At 44.6% G+C, this 12,460-nt stretch overlaps 1 protein-coding gene across 10 annotated transcripts in view; it reads left to right on the top strand.

Moving 5' to 3' along the window:
- The window catches only part of SH2D4B (SH2 domain containing 4B), a 107,191-nt gene that overhangs the window by 80,913 nt on the left and 13,818 nt on the right, over positions 1-12,460 (top strand). The window lies entirely within an intron of this gene.

Here is a 12,460-nt window from a genome sequence, read left to right as displayed (position 1 = left end):
CGCCCTGCCAGTACCCTCACCCCCACTTCTCTTTATACATGCAATGAACTCCAAACTCCATCCTGGTCCCCAGGTGACAGGTCCTACTCAATACCTTCATGCCAGAATTCTCTCCTGGCTCCCAAAGCTCTGGACTTTTTTTCTTCTCCTCAAATGAGCCATCCTCTTTCTGTCTAGGCCCTTTGCTCTTGTGATTGCTCTGCTTGCTTTTGTCTTCTTTCCCCAACTCATTGCATGGCTGACACATCTTTATCTTTCCTTTGATGTGTCGGTTCCTCAGAGTCCTTTCCTGAGATCTCCTCACCTGAAGCAGTTTTCCCCAATTCACCCTCTTTACTTCCTTAAAGGTATTCACCCCTTTGGTATTTATCTTATTTCTTATTTTCTTGTCTCCCACATGAATGTGGGCCCATAAGGTTCAAGGCCTCTTCTGTTCCCCTAGTGCCTGGTATAGTAAGTATCCATGGGAGGAATGGCTGAAGGTAGGAATGAAGTGTTGGAGTGGGATTAGATCCCAGGCTTTCTAGTTCCAGAGAACGGCCCTTGCTTTTCTCTGCATGGGGCCCTGCTATGTGCACAAGTCCCCTCAGAGCCTGGGAACAGTCTGAAAATGCAGACCCACACAGGCAAGGGCTGGCTTGCCTTTCCAGTTGTCCACATGCTCCATGGGGTCAGGCACCTCTGTGTTCACCTTTCACTCCTGCCTTCCACCTGCCCAGGGGTCAGGTGCAGAAACACATCATCTAAGACAAATTCACCATCTTCCTCTGGTGTCACTGTTGTGGAGCTTTCCAGCCCCACTAATGGCCTCACCATTGAATAGGTCGCAATGTGGAGGTTGTCTTGATTATACCTTAGTAACAGATGCACCCAAAATCTCAATGACCTCCATCAAATAAGGTTTCTTGCCCATGTCTCATGCCCATCAAAGGTTGGTTCCTTTTTAATCTGAGCCTCAGACCAAGGGAGCCACCATTGTTGGAAACTCTGATAGTCTTATGGCAGAAGGAAAAGAAAGACTTGGTGGGCCACAGGGTGACCTAGAGCTTCTGTATGGACCTGACACCTGCCTGCCATTGCTGCACAGGTTTCATTACCAGAGCCAGCCTGGCGTCCATGGTGTGGTAGAGTGTGATGGTAGAATCTAGTACGTGACCCCTTATGGCTCAGAGAGAAGGTGGTCAACACTCATGAGTGACCAAGACACGTGCCCCTGGAGCTGGTCCCGGGGATTCCCTCCCCCTCACTTCTGTCACATCATATGTCCCTGCAGACCCCATGGAGCCTCCATTTGAGTCACCACTTTGCTTTTAACTCATTATCATTGTCATGAAAGTGGAACATGGCATCTCAGATGCCCGCAGAGTGCAACTCAAACGTTCTGGGAAGTGGGGGTTTGACAGCTGCACTGGCTGCTCAGCCATGCTCGTGGTGGCCAATGGAGAAGGCACAATGGAGGTGCTCAAATTTGTCTTTAGCTTTTTTCTAACTTGATGGAAGAAAAGCTAATTTTATGTTGTCACAGAACAAACAGAACCAAGATGTAAGTCACAATTTATGTAACTGATTTTATATTCTCCTTTTTTCCTGCATAAAGCATTCTGGAAATGTGCTCATACAGGGATTGGAGCTATTTAGTGACCAAATTTTCATTGATCTGTGGCAGAATGAAAGAAAAAAGGCTCACATATGGAGGACGGCCAAGTATCTTTGCTTGGAAATGACTGTGCTGTATTCTAAGATTATCTCCTTTCTTTAGTTTTAGTGTTAAAATGTCCTATCTTTTATGAATTGATGGTGATAGTAAACAGTGGTTACTTTTATATTTTGTCCTTGGAAGAACAAAACCTGGAACAACTGGTATTTTCCAACTGCTCTCCCAATGTAGGAATTCCCTGTTAGGGGAGGTAGGGCTCCTTCTATATCAATCCTTGCAGAGACAGGGAACTCACTACTCCTCAGGCAGCATGCACCAGGAAATTTTTTAATGAGTTTTTGTTGCAGGTTGACAGGGACTCTGCTCTCTACTGGGCGTGGCTGGGCATCTTCAATGGGGAGACTCTGTTCCAAGTATCTCTCAGTTCCTCCTGGGGCTGCTGGGCTGAATCAGGCATGCTCTGCTTCTGGTGATAGTCCAGGTACCAGCAAGAAATTGGCAGCAAGTCAGTCACTCTTGAAGTCTAATCTTAGCAGCAGCACACTGTCACTTCTGCCTCATGCTGTTGGCCACAATATGTCACAGAGTTGAGAGGCAGGAAAATATATTCTGTCTTTCTCTTGTGAGGAACTTCAAAGCCATATGTCAAAGGATGTGGAGACAGGGAGAGAAGAATTTGAGCCAATAATGCAATCTATCACAATCCCAATATAAATCTTTTCTTGGTAAAACATTCCTAGTTAATTTAGCTGGATTTTAGATGCAGGTAAAAAATGACTGCTGGGACTTCTACTTCCTTCCCTTTCCTCAAACATTTGTATGTGTCGTGTGATTCAAACCACAATGTGCATAAGGGGTCTGAAGATATGAGGTTATTCTAGAACCTAGCAGCTCTGTGACCTTGGGTATGTCCTTTGGTTTCCCCATCTGCATAAATAGCATTATGTCCACTTTGCAGGACACTCATGAAGATTGAGTCCACAAAAATGTGTTATTTCCTGTGATGAGCCCAGTTTGTGCAAATGTTGATGTCTCCTGGAGCCTGAGCTCAACCATCAGAGACCCACCTCTGCTGGGAAACAGAATGTGGGGAAACGGGCTCAGAGCATGGGGTAGGCAGGGAGATAGTGACGGGGACTGACTTTCTTCTGGGACTCCAGGGTTCCTGATAAAGTCTCCTCTGTTAAGAGTGGTGGAAAAGCAATTTCTTGTTTTTCCTTTGCTTATTATGTTCAGGAGTTAAGAGACTTCCAGTTACATAAAACGATTCCTGAGAAATGCCAGTGCATATATGCTTAGCTTTGGGAAAAATCTATTTTGGGGATTTGACATGTATCTAACATTATTAAGAATGTCCTCTGTCTGAACATTGGCTCATTCAGATCCCATTTCTCTTCCTGAGCTTTACTTCTAGAAAAGAGTTGCAATATGGTCCATGGTTTATTGTCTTGGCAACCACCCACTGACTGTCTTGCTGCTTGCCTATAGGGCTTGGCACAGAGTGGGGCTATGTAGTAGATGATGTAGTTGGCATTGTAAACTATGTGGGGCCAGCTACACTCCAGTGAGCTGATACTGGCTTGATGCCTCTTCTGACAAGCACAAAGTGGGGGCCCAGAGAAGAGTTTGAGGACAGTCTGCAGTGAGCCCAGCACTTAGGGGTGACTTTCCTGTGCAAAGTAAGAGCCCTGAAGTAGAATGGGAACCTTTCACACTGAGACCTTGGAGCATATCGAGATAGGAATGCTGAAGGTCACTGAGCTGGATTCTAGAATGGGCCCTGGACCTTCAGACCTCTTGGGCACGTTGCTGTTTTGCATTATGCCATGGTGCATCCAAATGTGCTTGAGGAGGGAAGGAATACAAGCCACAATGGTAATTTTTAAGAATTACTTGGGGCCATGTTTGTCTTAGAAAAGAGAATCTGTGGGGTGGAATAAGTGGAAGGGTAGAGCTACCACATCTAAATCTCTGGAGCTCTGTCTTGAGAAGAGGGGACTGTTAAAGAGACAAAATCAGGGTTCAGGGATGGGGTTCTGAAAAAATAGATACATGTCATTTCAATAGAAGAAAGAACTTTTGATGCTTTCAACTTGCTATGGGGCAGTCCTTGGACAGGGATGGCAGTTAGACTCACCAGCTACTCCTCAGAAGTCAGCTCCTGGTGAGGTATAAATGATTGTTGTGCCCCAGGAGCCGCTCACTGGAATGGAGTCTTGGGTTGGCTCTCTAGCTGCATGCACTGAGGCGTTGCCTCCTTTCTGAGCCATGCAGAGCAGGAAGGGCCTGGCTGACCAGGACTGACTGTTCGCCATTCTTCCAGCATGCTGCTTCCATGGAATCCTGCAGCGTAGATGTAGAGTGGTTTGGTATGCACCATCTGATGGCTCTGTCAGTTACTCCTTGAGCTGGTCATGGCTGGCCCTTTACACATGACCACAAAGAGACCCAGAGACCTTGGGAAACTAACCCATTTTTGCCCAATAGTAATCACAGGAGCTGGGGCACAATGTAGTTTTCTGGCTCTATTTTATCCATTTCATTCTGTCTGCCTTCTTGACTAGATTGCAATCCGGAGATGGAAATTGGGACAAAAAAATGGCCTCTCTGAATTTATAATCCCTTACTGTGAATTTCTTACGCACAGCCTAACACTCACTCCTTGTTTCATCTTACAAAGCAGAGCTGGGGCACTGCTTTCCTGACCTAGCTTGAGGGAATATTTGGGAATGTCCTTGTTTTGCCTTGGGGTTACTCTTAAAAGCTAGAGTTTCTGGGGCCAACATGGGGAGAGCAAGTCAGCCCCAACCCCTGTCCTTGGCTTCCAGACCAGAGGGACAAGAGGAAACTATGGTGAGGCTTTGGAATCACTCTGTTGAGAGGTGGCAGCCAGGAAGGGGTGCTGGAGATCTTGGGAGTGTGGGCATGGGCACAAAAAATTTATGTTAGCAAGGAATTGCTGAGGAAACCAGGGTGGGAAAAATTATCATACCTGGTGGTGTTCTGAGGATTAAAGGTATTAATATTTATAAAGTGTTTGCCTGACGTTCAATAAATGCCTCCACTTGTTATATGGAATAAACAAACATGGTGGTATTTGGAGATGACTATTGGCTTCATGCCTTTAAGGCATTCTTTAAGTTAATGCTGTCACTCAGAAACAAAGAAAAAGATGACATCGAAAGCCTATGCATAAAAGGTATATGGCACTATTTAGTCTTCTGGTCGAAAAGTAGAAGTCCAAATTTTCTTTCATTATCAGTATGACAACCATCTTGGAATATTTTTGAAAAGCCATTAGGTATAACATAAAGGCCATTTGGGGGACTAGTTAACATGTCAAGTGAGCTTACTAATTTTCCTCTCCTGAGCAGAATTTGGAAAGGAAAATTTCTACCAACTCTTATCTTAAATGCAAAACTTTCTGAAGGAGAAAAAAGTAGGTCAGTTGACCCACTTTATTCTTAAGATTTTTTTTTTCCTTTTTTGAAATCCAGAGGATGGAACCTGGGGCCTTGTAGGTACTAGAAAAGCACCACAGAGCTACATTCCCAGCTTCTTCTTAAGTTCTTGCTTGGGCTGTTCAATTAAGAGAGAAAAGAATAGGGTTCATTTTTAAAGTATGCACCAGCTCAATAGTCTCAAAAAGGAATTACAAAGAAAATGAAATTATTTTGGATTTAGGAAAGCATATCTTGTATTGGTGTTCCCAGTACAATACTCTTTCCTCTCAGCTATTTATAATTCCAGTGCCTTCTCTGCTTCCAAACCCCATACACTGTACAGTGCTGTGTGTACCTGCGGGTAGCCTAGAGGTGCCATGTGGATCATTGGGGGCTGGGCAGGAGACCTTGGACTGCACCTCTCCTCAAGTGTGCACTGGCCCATATCTGCGGGATGGGGTGGTTGGCTTTTTATGTTTTAACTAATAATTTTTGAACATTTCCTTTGTGCTGGCAGTGTGTTAAGTAAACACTGAGCATGTATTTCTGATCATGCACACAGTGCTTAGTGTGCCAGGTGCTCTTCTGAGCACTTGGTATATGTTAACTTATTCTATCCTTATCACATTACTTGTGCCCTTGCTACTAACTTTAGCCCCATTTCACAGAAGAGGAAGCCAAGATACAAGGAAGTGAAACCCCTTGCCCCAGGTCGATGGTCAGTGTTTTAGTCAGCTTTTTACTGCTGTGACTAAAAGATCTGACCAGAACAATTGTAGAAGAGGAAGAGTTTATTTGAGGGCTTATGATTTCAGAGATCTCGGTCCATAGACAGCTGGCTCCATTCCCTGGGGCTCGAGGTGAGGTGGGACATGGAAGAGCGTGGCAGAGGGAAGTGGCTCACATGATGATCAGGGAGCAGAGAGACTCCACTTGCCAGACACAAAATATATACCCCAAAGACACACCCCCAATGACCCACCTCCTCCAGCCACACCCTACCACCTTCAGTTACCACTCAGTTAATCCCATTGGGGGATTAATTCACTGATTATGTTAAGGCTCTCATAACCCAATCATTTCTCCTCTAAACCTTGCATTGTCTCAGCACATGAGCTTTTGGGAGACACTGCACATCCAAACCCTAACAGTCAGTAAGCGGGTGAGGTGGGATTCAAACCTAGAGGATCTGGCTCAGAATCCGTGCTTTTACCTGTGATGCAGTGCAGCCTGTCACCATCTCGCAGGTGAGGAAATAGAGACTCTGAAAGTTAAGTAACTACCCCAAGGCACACAGTGCTCAGGGGATCAGATCACTTCCTTTCCAGTGTAGGATGTCTCCTTGAGGGTGGAGAGATGGTTGTTTCTCTAGGAGACACCCAGGTGTCTGGGCTTTGGGGCCAGCTGTTTTAGTTGCCATGCTTCCTTCCTGGTTGGGGCAAATGGCTATGCCTCCTGAGGTTGGCACCGTCCTCCCAAAGGATTCCTCCAGAATACCATCTGAGTATCTAGCCTGCAAAGTTCTTATGCTATCAATAAGTATAGTGAAATAGGCAACTGGTTGTCAGTGTTTTGGATTATTGCATTACCTTGACAGGGGTGCTAGGGGGCAGCCTCCCCGGTTTAAGGCATTTAATTAGTTAATTGTTGTTATTGCTGTACTGGGGATTGAACCCAGGGGTGCTCTCCCATCGAGCTACACCCCAGCCCATTTTTATTTTTGTTTTAAGGTAGAGTATTGCTAAGTTGCTCAGACCAGCCGGGAACCTGTGGTCTTCCTACCTCAGCCTCCAGAGTTGCTTGGATTGCAGACATGTTTCACCAAGCCTGGGAATTAGTTGATTATTAATATTAAATTTCTGTTGTATGCTAGATACTGTGATGTTACAAGACACAGGTGGCAAACAAAACTGATCACTTTTATATCCTCATGGAACTTATATTTGCTTGTAAGTAACAGAAAATAATGCAAGTCAATGTAATTGATGAGATAAAATTTTCAGCTCAAATGACTTAAAAACCTGCAGATAGTTCCAGCTTAAGGTTTTGCTTGATCCAGGGAGCTAAAACTTCTCAGCCCCTCTCCATCTCTCTATATTGTTGCTCTCCAAATTGTTTTCATTCTCAACTAACCATCATTCAGAGGTTGCATGCCCACATTCTCCAAGGTTCAAACTAGAAGAAGGCATGCACTTCTCTCAACAGACCCAGTATCAGTCCCAATCAGCTGCTTTGTTGCATCCGATTTGGTCCACATCCACTTCTGAACCAATCCTGTGGCCAGGAAGATGAGCCATCTGGTTAGTAGGCCTGAGCCACATGACTATTCTTGGAGTGAACTTAAGCAGAGTCCACCCTACTAGATTTGTGTAGAGTCAGAGCAGAAGAAGGTCATGGTTCCCTTGCCAGAAAAGGGAGAAAGGTACTGAGCAAGCTACTAGAGAGGAAAATAACCTGACTTCTGCTCTAGCAAAGCAGCCAGTCTCATTCTGAGACTGACTTTAAGCAAATAATGAAGCTGGGTGTGGTGATGCATGCTTGTAGTTCCAGTGACTCGGGAGGCTGAGGCAGGAGGAACCCAAATTTAAAACAAGTCTCAGCAATGTAGTAAGACCCTGTCTCAAAAAATTAAAAGGGTCGGGGATGTAATTCAGTGGTACTATGCCCTGGATTCATTCCCCAGTATCACTTACACACAAAATAATAATCATACAACAGGTTTGCTCATCCAGTTGAGGTAAGTGCTATGCAGGATTCTTGGGTTGCCACTTTTAGAAGTCACAGTGCCATCCTCTGCCTTAAATAGTGGTGCCGTAGTTTGGATCTGGAATGTATCCCAAAGGCCTGTGTGTTAAAGACTTGGTCCCCAGGGCTGTGTTTTGGGGAGATGGCAGAACCTTTAAGAGGTAGAGCCTAGTAGGAGGTCTTCAAGTTATTGAGGCTTGCTTTCGAAGAGGATTGTGGGACCCCAGTCTCTTCCTCTCTTTTGCTTCCTGGCTATGAGGTGAGCAGTTTTGACTCTACCACACATTTCCTGCCATTGCCATCTGGTACCTCCACCAGAGACCTAAAAGCAAAGGGCCTGTCTGATCATGATCTAGAATCTCTAAAACCGTAAGTCTAAATAAATCATTCCTCTTTATAAGTTGATTATCTCAGGCATTTGTTACAGTAACAGAAAGCTGACCAGTACAAAGTGGTGTTAGTGTTTAGAACCTGGCATGTCACAGTGCACATGGGTGTTGCCTTTTGGCAATAAATATATCTACAACCCAGAAGCTTCTCTGGTGAAACCCTTGTCTCAGCAGTTAGCTGTGGTTACATTTCATGAGGAATTATAAAAAATTAAAGCATTTGAACTCATTCATCACAATCTCTGTGGCTTTAGGATGCTTTGAGAAACTGTTGAGAATGAAGAGCTTAATAATTCCAGCCTCCTTAATGATATCGTCTGGAAAGTGTGGCAATAAGAAAGGAAAGTCACAAAAATGAATGAGAAATAGCTCAGCGGTAATGGACGAGTTGTAGGCCTGTGAGGCGAAGCCGCAGTGAAAGCTTTAAGAAATATGCATGTCAGATAAATTGAGACCTGTAAAAAGCAAAACGTCACGGCAGGCCTGCCTGCATTTCTTTCTTTTTCAGGGTGAAGCACTAACACAGAAATAAAAAGAGCTCATCTGGTTACTGAGGTTCAATTCTGAGCTAATGATTGCAGGGGACGGAATGGAGGCGGGGCCGGGGCCGGGGATGGAATCCCAGGTCTGCTTTGAGGACTTGTAACATGCGGATTTATGGGTCCATTAGAGCACAGTGACTTTGGAAAGTAGAAAGTGCTTTCCTTTTCTGGGGCTGCCGCCCATTGGAGCTGAAGGAGTAATATTTTGAAAGTGAACATGAAGTTGCTGTTGGTGTTTGACAGCATCTATGTGGGATCCAGGGGGATGATTAGGGGAGGTGTCAAGAAGCACACGCTGGGATTTGCACTCAGGGTACAAACGGGAGAGTTAGGTGTTAGTGGTCCATTTCACTGGGGTACTGACTGCAGATGCCTGTCTGTAATAGTAATGTGCTGGTGGTGAGACGGTAGAAGCAAACCTAGGTCTGTGTGCCAGGCTCCCTTCTGCATCCCCTGCTTTCCTATCTAAAGCCGCAGCAATATGTAACCATAGGAAAGGAGGCTGCAGCCCTAAATAGTCCATCTCCTGATTTCTGGCCTGTCCTGTTCTGCAGAGACCCACCAGGGGCGCTGTAGTTAGTGGGCAGACTTGGGCACCTACTTTCAAAGGAGCCCTGGGCACCTGCAGGTAGGCTCAGGAGCATCCCTCCTTAGTCTCCATCGGGGGCACGGACACGTATAGTAGCATTAGCCCCAGTTTCCTGATTGTAGCTCTGTTCACTTTCTGCCACTGATCTTTGAGCTGTGTAAGGGAGACCAGGGTCAGCTAAGTTTGTGCCCCCACAGGTGACAGCTGCCACTGGGGTCTCATGCATCATTCCCCTGGCATTGTTTCTCTTCACATGGCCGGCAGCTTTGGGTGATGCTAATGTGAGTGCTTCTCACCACTGAAGAGAGATGCACTTGTTCAAGATCAAGCCATAGGTAGCAGGGACACAATAGTAAACTCAGACCTGTTTGCTTTCAACAGGAAAGTATAAATCAATCCTCTTTGTCCATTGGTTTCCCATCCATGATTTAGCAAACCAAGGATTGAAAATGTAGTCCTTTGGACATAGAATGGTTGCAACATGCTGAACTGAACCAGTACAGCCTTTTTGCTTGTCATTGTTTCCTCAACTGTACAGTATCACAACTATTTACATAGCATTTACATTTTACCAGGCGTGATAAGCAATCTAGAGATGACTTAAAGTCCTGTATATGGAAGAATGTTTATAGGTTATATGCAAACGCTGTGATGTTTTACATAAGGTCTTTGAGCATCTTTGGATTTCAATATCCATGAGAGATCCTGAAACCAATCTTCCTTGGATATACAGGAAGTGTATTTAATTTCCTAGTTGCTGTGGACAAGTCTGTCCAACCTGGAAGGAACTCTACCCTCATGTCTGGGCACAATTTCTGTTGCAGATGTTTGCTGCTACTTCTCACTTCCACATCAGGCATCTTAAGTATGCCCCCAACAAAACTAGATCATCTGGGCATTGCCTCAACTTTAGGTCAGAAGCCCTGGCCTTGGCTCATTGGGAATATTGGGTAGCTGAGAGACCTCAGCAGGCTTCCTTGCTGAGTTCTCCTAGTTCAGGCCATGAGCACAGCAGGCCTGAGCTGGTGCTGCTAATCCAAACCTCATGCATATGTTCCTCTGGGAGCTCCTACATGTAAGGCTCTGTGGATGGGATGAGCCCGGGGAGAACTGACAGCTGTGGTCTAATAGGAATGCAGGCCTTGTTCATATGATTGACACTAAAAAGAATGCTGCTCCTCTGTCCCTGCTCTGCCACTTACTAGCTGTGAGACCTTGGCAATAATTCAGTCTCTCTCAGCTTTATTTTCCCCACCATAAAATGAGGAGAATAAGAGGACCTCAGGGATTATTGTGAAAATTGAATGAACTGGTGCTTATAAACCTCTTAGCACAACCCTAGGCATAGTGATAGTATTCCATAAATGCTAGTTAAGGGATTAATTTTCTTTATTAGTGATTTAGTCAATGCTATTTATCAAAGGTCCAAGTTTTAGACATTCTTCTAGACTTGGGGATAGAGTGGGAAAAACTTCTTTCTTTTTTGCATCCCTATGATCAAAAGACCTGACAAGAACAACTTAGAGAAGGAAAAGGTTTATTTGGGGCTTACAGTTTCAGAGGTCTCAGTCCATAGACAGCCAACTCCATTGCTCTCGGCCCAAAGTGAGGCAGAACCTTGTGGGGGAAGGGCCCAGGAGAGGAAAACTGCTAAACTGCTCAGTTCATGGCAGGGCCAGTTCAAAGTCCTGCCTCTCCCTTCTCATTGGGTCTCTCCAACATTACCCCCCTTCCCAAAATGGTGTCTGGATGGAAGAGAAGCTAATGGCCTCATTCACTGGGTCAGTTCTCAGCCTTGTCCTCTGTGTCCTACATCTGAAGCTGATGGTCCATGGCTGGTGGAAAAATGGTCTGGTCTTCAGCATGGCCAGGGCCTGGAGGAATCCCTTCCCTGCACTGATTAGCCTTCAAACATAACCTGGCCCTCTCTCCACTCCTTCTGGGGACTTGGTATTTCAACAATTTCCCTCATCTAGGTGTTGACTGGGGCCATTCACCCTGAATGTGGTTCTGGGGTCATCTTGCCTCTTTTCTTGGAGGGTTCTTAGGGAGCTGGACCTTGCTCTACCTTCTAGAAAGCTCTGACTACTGAAGGTCGAGTTCATGAGCTGCCCTTTCACCACCCCCTCCATAGTTTTATTGGAAGAAATAAAGCTATTCATATTTATCTACTTATTCTTGTTTATCCTCATTCCTCATTTGCATTCTCCTTCCTCAATAAGTAGTCATTTTGATAAATTTAACATTATCTGTTGAAAGGGTGTTTGTATAGGCAACTATCCCTTGGTGTCCAGAGGGAACTGGTTCCAGGACCCCCACTGACAGCAAAATCCTGGCATGCTCCCTGGTACAGAATGGTGTAGTATTTGCATATAACTTATGCACATATTCCCCTATGCTTTACAACATCTCTAGATTACTTTAATACCTAATGCAATGTAAATGCTGTCTAAGCAGCTGTTTATATTTCATTGTTTGGGGAACAATGACAAGATAAAAGTTTGTACATAGTCAGTACAGGTGCATTTTTTTTTTTTTTTTTAATCTGCTGTTGGTTGAATCCAAAGATTCAGAACCTGCAGATAAGGATGGCTGACTATGTACTGGACATGTATCATTCACAGGGAATTTATTCTTATACCTTTTTTCTTTCCTCATGATAATATTATGATTTTTTTTTCTTTCTTTCTTTCTTTTCTTTTTTTTTCTTTTTTCTTTTTCCTTTTTTTTTTTTTTTTTTTTTTATGCCAGGGATTGAACTTAGAGGCACTGGACCACTAAGCCACATCCCAAGCCCTATTTTGTGTTTTATTTAAAGATAGGGTCTCACTGAGTTACTTAGCATCTCGCTTTTGCTGAGGCTGACTTTGAACTCATGACCTCCTTCCTCAACCTCCCAAGCTGCTGGGATTACAGGTGTGCCCTCCTTTCCCTAGTGGATAATATTGTGATTTGATCTTATCCAATGAGAAAGGGGCCAGAATGTTTTCCTATCCACAGAGCTGCCTCTTCTTTTGTTTTGTGCAGTGCTTCCTGGGATGCTACTAGCTCTGTGACTCTCAAACCTGGCTATGTATTAGAATTACCTAGAAGAT

Source organism: Sciurus vulgaris (assembly GCF_902686455.1).
Source record: "Sciurus vulgaris genome assembly, chromosome: 4".
NCBI classification, from domain to species: Eukaryota; Metazoa; Chordata; class Mammalia; order Rodentia; family Sciuridae; genus Sciurus; species Sciurus vulgaris.
Note: the sequence above shows the minus strand (reverse complement) of the source record. Positions and strands in the feature narration are given on the sequence as shown.